This window comes from Panthera onca, chromosome A2, assembly GCF_046562875.1.
Source record: "Panthera onca isolate mPanOnc1 chromosome A2, mPanOnc1 haplotype 2, whole genome shotgun sequence".
NCBI lineage: Eukaryota > Metazoa > Chordata > Mammalia > Carnivora > Felidae > Panthera > Panthera onca.
Window position 1 is genome coordinate 151963078 of NC_138340.1, and position 15429 is coordinate 151978506.

Below are 15429 nucleotides of genomic sequence, written 5' to 3' on the forward strand. Positions count from 1 at the left end.
CCGGTGGGGCACTCTCACTGCGCAGGAGCTGGCATTGCTGTTGTAAAGCCCAATGCTGCTGCCTTCCTTCTCCGTTCTGTTTCTAGACGTCGTGTGTGTTATGCGGCCGCGTGTGTTCTACAATGCTCACAGATGGTACTAGACAGGGTGGTGGGAGTTATTTGAGTTCCAGCCCTGCCTCGCGTACCCCTGGGACAACTGCGGAACAGAGGCCATGATTAGAGAGCGGAATTCAATGACCGTTATTTCAGGTTATGGTATTAATTAAGAGCACGCTACTCGTAACCCAGATGCACACAGGGAGCCTATTATTAATGTGCCAGAGAGATCCTTGCAGCATCTGCAATTTACACACGCGTCAGTTCCCATTCATTCCCAGAAACCACTAGTAACAGTAAAATCGAGTCATTTAGAACACGTGGTCAGATTTTTCTCACTTCCCCTCCTCTGTTCAGGGCGTGCTGGAATGAGTTACTGACGGAGAACAGAAGAACAGTGATACTATTAATTCATACGTGTGTGGAGTGCTTAACAGCTGACAAAACACATACATACATGTTACCTCGTTAGCTTTCACAACCGTGCGAGACAGATTATGAATATTATTGCCATTTTTACAAATAAGAGAAATGAGGTCCGGCAAGGGTTAACTAACTCGCCAGGATCCCATGCTTTTTAAACCAGTATATTTTTTTATTTCAAGTTCAGGGGACTGTCTATACCAAACTAGAAAACGACCGGCGAACTCCGAAGTTGGAAAATACCCATCTGTTATTAGGCACAGCCCTTTCTGAATGTCGCATGTTATCTTTGTGGGAACTAGCTATTCATCCATTCCAGGCACAGAAGCCGAGGGCATTTTGAGCGTTTGATGTCTCTGAGAGCCACGCTCCTCGTGTTGGCGCTGGTCTGCAGTTTGTGACCGGTCCGCAGTGTGCAAAGTGCCCAAATTGAGAGTAAGCATTTGGAAAATTTTATGGCAGTTTGACAGAGTAACCTTATGTCCGTTGAACAATAAACAATTGAGACTAGACTTTTGAATGCCCTTTAGAAAAAGTTTTATTTTTCTACTCATTTGTGCTTATTGTATTTTACAAAAGTGTCAGTCCACAACTGATTGTGGAGGAGAATCGTCCCTCTCCAAATTTTGCATGAGAATCGCTACTTTAGGGAATGCTCACTCTGCCCTGCCAGATGGCATGTCTGTGTTCCATGTTCAGATTCAGCAGGGCGTCCTTAGCAGGCTTGGCTCCGCCCTATGGAATTGACTTAGTCTGGATTCTGCGGGAGGGGTCCCTTCTCATTGTTTCCTGCAGAAATTTGACTTTATATAAGCCTGTCCTGCAAGGTCCGTAATAAGAATGCTTTGTATTAGTTTTCGAGTGCTACATCACAAATGACTACGAATTTAGTGGCTGAAAACAACACCCATTTATTATCTTGAAGTTTCTGGAGGGCAGCAGGCTGAGCACCACATAACTGGGTTCTCTGCTCGAGGTCTCACAAAGCTGATATCAAGGTGTTGACAGGGATGCGGGCCCCTCTGGGGTGAGAGGCGCTGTTCCAAGTTTATTCCAGTTGTTGGCAGGATTCGGTTTTTTGTCAGACTGAAGTCCCTGTTTCCTTGCTGGATGACAACGGGGGTCACTGTTGGCTCCTAGAGGCTACCCTCAGGTTTTAGTCATGTGGCCCTCCCCCACAGGCAGTTCACACATTTGTTTGCTCCCTTCAAAACCTGCAAGGAGGGTCCCAGCATTTGACCTTCTTTTAAAGGGTTCATCTGATCAGGTCAGGCTCACCGGGGATAGTCTCCCTTTGGATTAACTCAGACTCAACTGATTAGTGATCTAATCACTGGATTGCTATCCTGTCATGCTCGCCATCCCCTCCCACACTAGAGGGGAGAGAATTGTGCGGGGCACGTACACCAGGGGTGAGAATTTGGGGGGTATTTTAGAATTCTGACAACCACAATAGTCAATGCATGATAAAAAGACACAAGGAAAATGCATTGACAAATGGATTTGTCTTATTACTCTCTTTAAATAGTTTCCCTGAAAATATTATTAATTAAAATGTGTAAGATTCCATTTATGCTGAATTACACTGATTCCACGCCTGCCCGTGCCCTCAGTCTCACGGCAAGAAGAAACGTGTGTCCTGAGAGGCATTTTGATCTTCGAATACCAAAATAACAGAGACCTCTAATGCCTGCACGCAGCACATCCAGGCTCCTCAATATTTTCTACTATGGCACTGCCAGATTGCTGGAATTAGACTCATTAGCAGCCAGTAGTTATGAAACTATGGGACTGCAAAATGGAACAGAGCACATAAGCTTAGACGAGGTCAGGAAAAGTCAGGCTCGGAAACTAACAAAATCAACACGCAGGACAGCCATGCATGAGGGCATCTGTATCTCAGCGTTCTTGAGAGAGTTTACTTCTGGAACTAAGGCACCAAAAACCAAACACACGAAAAATGCACGTATCATAAGCTGGGCTCATGGAAATTGCTATAGTTTTATTCATGAGGTAATGCTATAATGACGGATCGCCTTGGTTTTTGTTTCTGTTTTTGTTTTTTCCCCATCATAGGTATGTGGAAATTTGGAGCACCATGGATACAATGTTACATTAGTTTCCGGTGTACAATGTGGTGATTTGACACCTGTATACCTTACACTGTGCTCACCACAAGTGTAACTACCATCTATAAGGAGAGAACACTTTTGGACACTGATAAATCAGAAAGGGGGAAGAAGCAGTTATTGAGAATAGACATTTTCCTTCTGCTTGCAATACTACTTAAAGATAATGAAGCTCCAAGGTATTGCCTTAAAAAAAAAAATCAATTTCAAAAATTCCAGTAGAATTTCCATTGCATCCACAATGGGAAGAAGTATCACTAGAGTTTTGATGCCTGTTCTCTCAATACCAATCAACTTTGTTCATTAACAGTAGGAGCTAACATTTATATAGTACCTTGAAAAAAAACTTTCGTTATTTCATAGACATATTTTTATTTATTCTAACCTTAAAGTCTCAAAACAACCTTCTTGTTATGGTTTGTTTTGTATAGATTATTGTAATTCAAACAAAAAAAAAGATACTCTGGGTAATAATTAGAAACAAAAAATATGAATGAAAATAAGCAAAAAGGGGAAGTACTTATTAAGGACATGGCAAAGGATCATTCTTAAAAGGGCATAGAACCACATCTCGTATACAGATAGGATAAACGCAAGTCAGAGATTTTATTTGACTCTCTCCTTAAAGAGGGAAACAGTAGCTTTACAACTGATTCGAAAGGGAGCTCAGAGTACCACATATTTATAGACCTGCAAAGAACATGGACACAAATTTACAAGTATGCATGTATTTTTAGATGAACTGAATAAATGGAATTTTTTGAAGTAAGCAACAAAACTCAGACTTCTAATATTTTACCAAAATCTAGCTCATCTGTGAGACCCATACAAAAGGAAGGTGAACATTAATGGGGACCATTGCATGATTAAATCAGGGGTGTCAATGGGCTGGAGGTAAGGGTGACTTTTCAAAACTAAACTCTATTTTATGAGTCTAGTTCAGTGATCTCATGTATATTAAAGGTTGGATTCATCTATTATTTGGTATGTAAACTAGACTTAGAGCCTTTCTTTAACTTCTTGACTTCATGCTATTATGGACTCAAATCAATGTATGTTTTCACCCAGCCTTCCCTTCCCTTCCCCAAAGACAGCCTTCCTGCTCCAGATTTGCTAACAGAAGGGGACACTGTGGAAACATCTTGATAATTGAGACATCGTTAGTCTAATTACTTATATCACAGCCCTGCTTCACCTTCGCCCTCCCCTATTTCTTAGAGAAGCATCTGCTAAATGTCAGTAGTTAAGATGTGTCAGACAGAATCCAGAGCTGCATAGCTTAGTTGTTGGGAGGCAGCCAGAGAGGAGAAGAAGAAGAAAAATATTTCTTTCAAATCCTTTTTTCAGTTGTTGTTCCTGGTTGTTTTACAGAGAGAGAGAGGAGTCCAACGAAAATCTAAGGAGAGGATATTTGTGTGCCTGTGTGAGTGTGTGTGAGCATATTGTCAGTGTGTGCATGCAAGAGAGAGAGAGAGAGAGAGAGACAGAGAGAGAGAGATTGCTAATCAGCCAATGGTAAGGGTATACACGTATGCGGGGAAAAAGCATGACATCATTGGCATGATTTATGTGCCAGTTGATGAGTTAAAGATTTAATGGCTCTTTAAATAGGGTGGAGAATGGAACACATATAAAACTTAGCATACCACTTATGCCCTGTTGGATCAGACACTAAAATTTTGCTAGTGAACTAGAGGCCAGTCATCTGTATGTCTGTTTGGGGAGGGTGTCTAGTTCTCGCTGGACCCGATCAATCAAAATTATATATACTATCAATTAACTGCAAAGGCGGTATTGAAGCAGCAATCCTCTCATCTCCAATAAGTGTTTCACCCTGTTCCTTTACGTGTGGAACAGGGCTACCACCAATACTGAATCCGGGATTCTTTCCTCAGCCCCTCGGAGGAAGGGCTACTTCACTGAAGCAATCCATATTTCAGTATCTGTGCAGCTTTAGATCATTTGAGGAAGAAAAGTCTATGCAAACATCACCACTTTATTTTGTAAATAAGAATGGCACCTGAAGACACTCATGTACGTGTTCAGTCCCACAGAATAGTGATTCTCAACTTGGGGTGCCCCTAGAACCACATAGTACCATCTCAGACCTTCTATGTGAGAATACCCAGAGGAGAGGCCCGTTTTAAAAATCCCCACAGCTGATTCTTACCTACGCTAGTGTTCAAGAGCCACTCTGAAGAAGATTCGAGTTGCCATACCTGTAAGATCGGTAGCCATAGTTAGCAAATAAACATGTTTGCTGCTAGATGGATCCATACATGCATAGGGAAGAAAATAATTTTTGGAAAAATAAGCAATTAAAATAAAATCATTAAAAACTGCATCATTGGATAGGAACAAAGACCAAAACAGGAATACAAACAACTAAGTACACGTGAGTTACCCTCCCCCGACGCTTGTAGGTTTGAGCACCACTGACCCCTGTTGCCCCTCACCAGACGAGCACACAGCACTCTGCATTTCAGTGAGGTCAGGGACTTTGCCACACTCTGCCATATCTTCACAGCGTAGAACAATCTTGAACACAGTGTATGGACTTAATAAATAACTGTTGAGTAAACAGTTGTGTTCTCAGGGTCAGAAATTATTTGGGGATGCAACTGTTCGGTGTAGGCACAGCCATTTGATTTTTCTATATCTCGAGGTTTTTTGCTTTTGTTTTTGTTTTCCTGGTGCAAGAACCTCACTGTTCCAATCAATGATTATAGCACAAATACCTTTCATGCCTCACTTTCATCGTTGCCTGTAGCCAGGACCACATACAAGCTATTCTGGTCCATACATGCATTCCTCTGCCTCTTAAGTCCAATATCCACCCCCCGAGCCCCCACCATGCTCCCTAATGGGAGAAACTTTTCATTAAATTGATATTCTCTGCTCCAAGGTCCAAATTTTGTTTTAAGTGGCCAATAACAATAAGGCAAAGGTAAACTAAAATGGTTAAATGCACCTTGTGCCTGTTGCCCTCCACCAGGCATACCTCTTTAATACGTTTTTCCCTCCATTAGAAAGAGGTTACTTTTAGAAATCACACACCTCGCTTTTCCAACTATAGCAGACATTAACAGAAGTAGAGCTTTTGCTTACTTCTCTGGTTTCTATAATTTACTGTTTGGCAGGCTTTGGGTTGAAACTGCTCTGAATTATTAAAGGGAACAATGTGTTTTCCTTTCTCTAAACATTTTATAACATTTAATAAAACAGACTTACTCATTCACTTAAAGTTATGTCTATCAACTATAGCTCTATCTCACTCCTAACAGCAAATTAAATTCTACGTGACTCAAAATGCAAAAATCAAGTACTTGTTTAGAAGAAAATATAGGTCATGATTTTTTTTTTTTTTTTAGCAGAGGTTAAGAAAAATCCTTTCTAGGGCATGACACCAAAAGTCAGGAAATTGTTGAACATTCTCCTGACTTTTGAAAGAAGAACAAGAAATTCTGCATGGCAAAAACTGGCCTAAGAAACTTAAGGTTCAACTGCTAAAATGGAAATATTATCTTTAAAATGATTTTAATAATAATGATATTGCTAGATACTGTTTTTATTCATTGTTGAGTGATCTTTTAGCATTTATATACATCATTTCATTTAATCCTCCCAGCAACCCTGTGCCCCTGACTTACAAATACAGGCACTGTAAAAGCTCAGTGATCTTACTCAAAGTCCCAGAGCTAGTAATTCTAGGAACTGGAATTGGCATTAAGCTTTCATTGATTCGAAGTCTATGTACGTAACAATTATAATACTGATTTGTAAGATGATAACTATGTACTTCTATAAAAATTCATACAGATCAATGAGGACCCAAAAAAAGAATGTCCCAAAGAAAACTGGGTGAAATAAAAGAACAAATGCTACCTTCTCTCTCCTTCTCTTACCTACCCACCCCCCCTCCCCCCGCCGACACCTTTACTACTCATAGGTCATCATTTACATACAGATTGGCACGAAATAGTAAAAATAAAAATCTTCACTAATAATCTAAAACCAAAATTGACAATGAAGTTATTACTTTTTACCCATCAGACTGACAAAGATTAAGACGGCTATATCTATTTTGAAGATAATGAGAGGGAAATATTCTCACTGGTACTTTTAGTAGAAGTGTAAATATGTATATTCTTGTGGACAGTATTTTTTAATTTGTTACTTTTTTTAATGTTTACTTACTGTTTGAGAGAGAGAGACAGACAGAGTGTGAGCAGGGAAGGGGCAGAGAGAGAGGGAGACACAGAATCTGAAGCAGGCTCCAGGCTCTGAGCTGTCAGCACAGAGCCCAACCCGGGGCTTGAACTCACAAACTGGGAGATCATGACCTGGGCCAAAGTCAGATGCTTAACTGACTGAGCCATCCAGGTGCCCCTGGAAAGTATTTTTTAAACATCAGAGTTTTAGTTGTGTATATTCTTTGGCTCAGCAGTAACATCCAGGAATATTTCCTAAATCGATGATCAGATAAGTTTGTAAATACTTAATAATATACAGAGAATTCATCACAGTGTTGTTTATGATATTGCAAAGACTAGAAACAATCAGAATTCATTACTATCCTATTGGTTAAGTACAGTACAGCCACATGCCCTGGTATTCCTAGGGTATTTCCAGTTCATATGCGGTATTCTGTCATGATTAGAAATCGTGCCCCCCTTTTACCCTTAAATTGTCTGATTTTGAAAACTCAGTTGTAAGATCAGTCTGCTTAACTATTTTTTTTAACTGATACCATTCTTTATGGTTATTGGAAATGATGAGAGTAATCTATATCATCTGCCATTAAATGTCACATATAATATACCACTGAGGTAAAAAAAAAACTGTATAAAACAGGTGACAGAATAAAACTACTATATATATTGTATGTATTTTATGTATATATATATTTGCATATACATATATGTGTGTGTGTACATTTATCTGTACCTGTATATATCTGTATGTATCCTCTATATTTACTAATAAACTAATAACCCTGGTTGTCAGAGCAGGAATATTTTATTTTATCCTTTGTATTTCTGTAGTTTAAGCTTTTATAATAAGCATGCACTATAATTAAAAATGAAGATATTTCCATTTGGAAAGCAAACCAGGTCACAAAAGTATATATATTTGATATACCAGATAAATAACATAATATACAAAAAAATAGTAAGTTAACCAAGTTGCTTTGTGCCCCTTAGATGTTAAAGTAAACTCTACAGGCCAAAAAATATTTACTATTAATACTAAAGGTAAATATTTTATGAAAAAATACAAAGGCTTATAAAATTCAATAAATATTAGTCTAATTGCTAACATTTAATAAAGAGATGTGTGGATACATAGACAATGGTTCAAGAGCTAAAGTCATAGGGACACCTGGGTGGCTCAGTCGGTTGAGCTTTGGACTTCGGCTCAGGTCATGATTTCACGGCTTGTGAGTTCGAGCCCCACGTCGGGCTCTGTGCTGACAGCTCAGAGCCTGGAGCCTGCTTCGGATTCTGTGTCTCTCTTCTCTCTCTCTCGCTCTCCCTGCTCACACTCTATCTCTCAAAAATAAATAAAGATGAAAAAAATTAAAGCTCTCAAGAATTTCATCAAGGGACAATTTGATGATCATTTTCTTGGAACACAAATTTTCGGTATTTCATGAGCCAGTCTTCAGTCAATTACTAAATACCAACTGCTACTATATCAACTAAAACTGTTTTAAACTACAACTGGTTTCTGCTATTTAGCTGCAAAATAGTTGGGAACGGCTGTAGTCTCCATGGAAAGAAAAAGTGAAGCAAGAAGTTTTTCAGAACTGTGTGAATTGTCATTCCTTTGTCCTGCCCCTACCATCAGTGCTTTGGAAATGGTGACAAGAAAGAAATTCTATAATGGGTAGAGAGAAGGATGGGACTGAATTTCCTTTACGGGTTTGATGCCCAATTGCTACTTATCCACCTTTCTCCATGTACTAGTTTTTTTTTTTTCATTTATTGTATAGACAGTGGATGAGAAGCAGGTGTGAATGTGGAGTAATCTGCATAAACAAAGCCAAAATCATGGCTCTGTCTTTGCCTTTATCACAATTATTTTTATTTCAATTTGTTTACCTGCCAAGTTTTACTTGGGAAGAGCATTATTCCTCAAGGAGAACTGTAAAATCACCAGTTCTGCAGAATCAGAAACATTTAGGTGCTCTATAAAACAACTGTCTTGGGGCGCCTGGGTGGCTCAGTCGGTTGAGCATCCGACTTTGGCTCAGGTCATGATCTCACAGCTCGTGAGTTCGAGCCCCGCGTCGGGCTCTGTGCTGACAGCCTGGAGCCTGCTTCTGCTTCTGTGTCTCCCTCTCTCTCTGCCCCTAACCCACTCACATTCTGTCTCTGTCTCTCTCAAAAATAAATAAACATTAAAAAAAATAAATAAATAAAACAACTGTCTTTAGTTCATTATTCTTTAATTCATTCGTTTGACTCATTAGTTTCAGTTTGAAAACTTGATACTGAATTCTATTGATTACAATGAAAATAAATAGTATCCTTAGGTACTTTGATGGCAAATAGGACGCACCACACTATGCCTGTAAGTTCTGTACTTATTTATAAATTTAAGTGATGAAGGGTAATCGTTCATTGAAATAATCTGAAATTCTCATGTTAATGCATAAGTTTATATTAAAATTATTTTCAAAACTAAATATAAACAACTAAATTGAGATGTTCATCTTATAGCAGTTAATATGCATTTAGATTATTTGATATCTTTCTAACAGTTTAGATACTAGGTGGTATTTTGCAACCTACTTCCCATTCGATGCCAGCATTTAATGTTCTGATCTTTCATTTCTACAGAAATAAAAAAAAAACCCTCAGTGAAAGAGTCATGTACTGTCTTTTATTTCCATACTCGCTCTAAAATTTTATGATTCTGAGGAGTGCCGGAAGATGGCGGCGTAGGAGGACGCGGGGCTCACAGCGCGTCCTGTCGATCACTTAGATTCCACCTACACCTGCCTAAAGAACCCAGAAAACCGCCAGAGGATTAGCAGAAGGGAGTCTCCGGAGTCAAGCGCAGACTAGAGGCCCACGGAAGAGGGTAGGAAGGGCGGCGAGGCGGTGCGCGCTCCACGGACTGGCGGGAGGGAGCTGGGGCGGAGGGGCGGCTCGCCGGCCAAGCGGAGCCCCCGAGTCTGGCTGGCAAAAGCGGAGGGGCCGGACAGACTGTGTTCCGACAGCAAGCGCGACTTAGCGTCTGGGAGGTCAGAAGTTAACAGCTCTGCTCGGAAAGCGGGAAGGCTGGAGGACAAAGGGAGGGAGAGCTGCTGAGCCCCCGGACGGCAGAGCTCAGCTTGGCGGGGAACAAAGGCGCCAGCGCCATCTCCCCCGCCCATCCCCCAGCCAAAATCCCAAAGGGAACCCAGTTCCTGCCAGGGAACTTGCTCGCTCCGCGCAAACACCCAACTCTGTGCTTCTGCGGAGCCAAACCTCCGGCAGCGGATCTGACTCCCTCCCGCTGCCACAGGGCTCCTCCTGAAGTGGATCACCTAAGGAGAAGCGAGCTAAGCCTGCCCCTCCACCCCCCGTGCACCTTGCCTACCCACCCCAGCTAATACGCCGGATCCCCAGCAACACAAGCCTGGCAGTGTGCAAGTAGCCCAGACGGGACACACCACCCCACAGTGAATCCCGCCCCTAGGAGAGGGGAAGAGAAGGCACACACCAGTCTGACTGTGGCCCCAGCAGTGGGCTGGGGGCAGACATCGGGTCGGACTGCGGCCCCGCCCACTAACTCCAGTTATACACCACAGCACAGGGGAAGTGCACTGCAGGTCCTCACCACGCAAGGGACTCTCCAAAATGACCAAACGGAAGAATTCCCCTTAGAAGAATCTCCAGGAAATAACAACAGCTAATGAACTGATCAAAAAGGATTTAAATAATATAACAGAAAGTGAATTTAGAATAATAGTCATAAAATTAATCGCTGGGCTTGAAAACAGTATACAGGACAGCAGAGAATCTCTTGCCACAAAGATCGAGGGACTAAGGAACAGTCACGAGGAGTTGAAAAACGCTTTAAACGAAATGCAAAACAAAATGGAATCCACGATGGCTCAGAATGAAGAGGCAGAGGAGAGAATAGGTGAACTAGAAGATAAAGTTATGGAGAAAGAGGAAGCTGAGAGAAAGAGAGATAAAAAAATCCAGGAGTATGAGGGGAAAATTAGAGAACTAAGTGATACACTAAAAAAAAATAATATACGCATAATTGGTATCCCAGAGGAGGAAGAGAGAGGGAAGGGTGCTGAAGGGGTACTTGAACAAATTATAGCTGAGAACTTCCCTGAACTGGGGAAGGAAAAAGGCATTGAAATCCAAGAGGCACAGAGAACTCCCTTCAGACGTAACTTGAATCGATCTTCTGCACGACATATCATAGTGAAACTGGCAAAATACAAGGATAAAGAGAAAATTCTGAAAGCAGCAAGGGATAAACGTGCCCTCACATATAAAGGGAGACCTATAAGACTCGTGACTGATCTCTCCTTTGAAACTTGGCAGGCCAGAAAGGCTTGGCACGATATCTACAGTGTGCTAAACAGAAAAAATAGGCAGCCGAGAATCCTTTATCCAGCAAGTCTGTCATTTAGAATAGAAGGAGAGATAAAGGTCTTCCCAAACAAAAACTGAAGGAATTTGTCACCACGAAACCAGCCCTACAAGAGATCCTAAGGGGGATCCTGTGAGACAAAGTACCAGAGACATCACTACAAGCATAAAACATACAGACATCACAATGACTCTAAACCCATATCTTTCTATAACACTGAATGTAAATGGATTAAATGCGCCAACTAAAAGACATAGGGTATCAGAATGGATAAAAAAACAAGACCCATCTATTTGCTGTCTACAAGAGACTCATTTTAGATCTGAGGACACCTTTAGATTGAGAGTGAGGGGATGGAGAACTATTTATCATGCTCCTGGAAGCCAAAAGAAAGCTGGAGTAGCCATACTTATATCAGACAAACTAGACTTTAAATTAAAGGCTGTAACAAGAGATGAAGAAGGGCATTATATAATAATCACAGGGTCTATCCACCAGGAAGAGCTAACTATTATAAATGTCTATGCGCCAAATACCCGAGCTCCCAGATATATAAAACAATTACTCATAAACATAAGCAACCTTATTGATAAGAATGTGGTCATTGCAGGGGACTTTAACACCCCACTTACAGAAATGGATAGATCATCTAGACACACAGTCAATAAAGAAACAAGGGCCCTGAATGATACATTGGATCAGATGGACTTGACAGATATATTTAGAACTCTGCATCCCAAAGCAACAGAATATACTTTCTTCTCGAGTGCACATGGAACATTCTCCAAGATAGATCATATACTGGGTCACAAAACAGCCCTTCATAAGTTTACAAGAATTGAAATTATACCATGCATACTTTCAGACCACGATGCTATGAAGCTTGAAATCAACCACAGGAAAAAGTCTGGAAAACCTCCAAAAGCATGGAGGTTAAAGAACACCCTACTAACGAATGAGTGGGTCAACCAGGCAATTAGAGAAGAAATTAAAACATATATGGAAACAAACGAAAATGAAAATACAACAATCCAAACGCTCTGGGATGCAGCGAAGGCAGTCCTGAGAGGAAAATACATTGCAATCCAGGCCTATCTCAAGAAACAAGAAAAATCCCAAATACAAAATCTAACAGCACACCTAAAGGAAATAGAAGCAGAACAGCAAAGGCAGCCTAAACCCAGCAGAAGAAGAGAAATAATAAAGATCAGAGCAGAAATAAACAATATAGAATCTAAAAAAACTGTAGAGCAGATCAACGAAACCAAGAGTTGGTTTTTTGAAAAAATAAACAAAATTGACAAACCTCTAGCCAGGCTTCTCAAAAAGAAAAGGGAGATGACCCAAATAGATAAAATCATGAATGAAAATGGAATGATTACAACCAATCCCTCAGAGATACAAACAATTATCAGGGAATACTATGAAAAATTATATGCCAGCAAATTGGACAACCTGGAAGAAATGGACAAATTTCTAAACACCCACACTCTTCCAAAACTCAATCAGGAGGAAATAGAAAGCTTGAACAGACCCATAACCAGCGAAGAAATTGAATCGGTTATCAAAAATCTCCCAACAAATAAGAGTCCAGGACCAGATGGCTTCCCAGGGGAGTTCTACCAGACATTTAAAGCAGAGATAATACCTATCCTTCTCAAGCTATTCCAAGAAATAGAAAGGGAAGGAAAACTTCCAGACTCATTCTATGAAGCCAGTATTACTTTGATTCCTAAACCAGACAGAGACCCAGTAAAAAAAGAGAACTACAGGCCAATATCCCTGATGAATATGGATGCAAAAATTCTTAATAAGATACTAGCAAATCGAATTCAACAGCATATAAAAAGAATTATTCACCATGATCAAGTGGGATTCATTCCTGGGATGCAGGGCTGGTTCAACATTCACAAATCGATCAACGTGATACATCACATTAACAAAAAAAAAGAGAAGAACCATATGATCCTGTCAATCGATGCAGAAAAGGCCTTTGACAAAATCCAGCACCGTTTCTTAATAAAAACCCTTGAGAAAGTCGGGATAGAAGGAACATACTTAAAGATCATAAAGGCCATTTATGAAAAGCCCACAGCTAACATCATCCTCAACGGGAAAAAACTGAGAGCTTTTTCCCTGAGATCAGGAACACGACAGGGATGCCCACTGTCACTGCTGTTGTTTAATATAGTGCTGGAAGTTCTAGCATCAGCAATCAGACAACAAAAGGAAATCAAAGGCATCAAAATTGGCAAAGATGAAGTCAAGCTTTCGCTTTTTGCAGATGACATGATATTATACATGGAAAATCCGATAGACTCCACCAAAAGTCTGCTAGAACTGATACATGAATTCAGCAAAGTTGCAGGATACAAAATCAATGTGCAGAAATCAGTTGCATTCTTATACACTAACAATGAAGCAACAGAAAGACAAATGAAGAAACTGATCCCATTCACAATTGCACCAAGAAGCATAAAATACCTAGGAATAAATCTAACCAAAGATGTAAAAGATCTGTATGCTGAAAACTATAGAAAGCTTATGCAGGTAATTGAAGAAGATATAAAGAAATGGAAAGACATTCCCTGCTCATGGATTGGAAGAATAAATATTGTCAAAATGTCAATACTACCCAAAGCTATCTACACATTCAATGCAATCCCAATCAAAATTGCACCAGCATTCTTCTCGAAACTAGAACAAGCAATCCTAAAATTCATATGGAACCACAAAAGGCCCCGAATAGCCAAAGTAATTTTGAAGAAGAAGACCAAAGCAGGAGGCATCACAATCCCAGACTTTAGCCTCTACTACAAAGCTGTCATCATCAAGACAGCATGGTATTGGCATAAAAACAGACACATAGACCAATGGAATAGAATAGAAACCCCAGAACTAGACCCACAAACGTATGGCCAACTCATCTTTGACAAAGCAGGAAAGAACATCCAATGGAAAAAAGACAGTCTCTTTAACAAATGGTGCTGGGAGAACTGGACAGCAACATGCAGAAGGTTGAAACTAGACCACTTTCTCACACCATTCACAAAAATAAACTCAAAATGGATAAAGGACCTGAATGTGAGACAGGAAACCATCAAAACCTTAGAGGAGAAAGCAGGAAAAGACCTCTCTGACCTCAGCCGTAGCAATCTCTTACTCGGCACATCCCCAAAGGCAAGGGAATTAAAAGCAAAAGTGAATTACTGGGACCTTATGAAGATAAAAAGCTTCTGCACAGCAAAGGAAACAACCAACAAAACTAAAAGGCAACCAACGGAATGGGAAAAGATATTTGCAAATGACATATCGGACAAAGGGCTAGTATCCAAAATCTATAAAGAGCTCATCAAACTCCACACCCGAAAAACAAATAACCCAGTGAAGAAATGGGCAGAAAACATGAATAGACACTTCTCTAAAGAAGACATCCGGATGGCCAACAGGCACATGAAAAGATGTTCAACGTCGCTCCTTATCAGGGAAATACAAATCAAAACCACACTCAGATACCACCTCACGCCAGTCAGAGTGGCCAAAATGAAGAAATCAGGAGACTATAGATGCTGGAGAGGATGTGGAGAAACAGGAACCCTCTTGTACTGTTGGTGGGAATGCAAATTGGTGCAGCCGCTCTGGAAAGCAGTGTGGAGGTTCCTCAGAAAATTAAAAATAGACCTACCCTATGACCCAGCAATAGCACTGCTAGGAATTTATCCAAGGGATACAGGAGTACTGATGCATAGGGGCACCTGTACCCCAATGTTTATAGCGGCACTCTCAACAATAGCCAAATTATGGAAAGAGCCTAAATGTCCATCAACTGATGAATGGATAAAGAAATTGTGGTTTATATACACAATGGAATACTACGTGGCAATGAGAAAAAATGAAATATGGCCTTTTGTAGCAACATGGATAGAACTGGAGAGTGTGATGCTAAGTGAAATAAGCCATACAGAGAAAGACAGATACCATATGGTTTCACTCTTATGTGGATCCTGAGAAACATAACAGAAACCCATGGGGGAGGGGAAGGAAAAAAAAAAAAAAAAAAAAAAAAAGAGGTTAGAGTGGGAGAGAGCCAAAGCATTAGAGACTGTTAAAAACTGAGAACAAACTGATGGTTGATGGGGGGTGGGAGGGAGGGCAGGGTGTTGATGGGTATTGAG

The 15429-nt window shown here is 40.5% G+C and overlaps 1 long non-coding RNA gene across 1 annotated transcript in view; it reads left to right on the forward strand.

Annotated features, from left to right (window-relative positions):
* Positions 1-15429, forward strand: part of LOC132679570 (uncharacterized) — a 135686-nt gene that overhangs the window by 52579 nt on the left and 67678 nt on the right. The gene's annotated exons all lie outside the window — the stretch shown is intronic.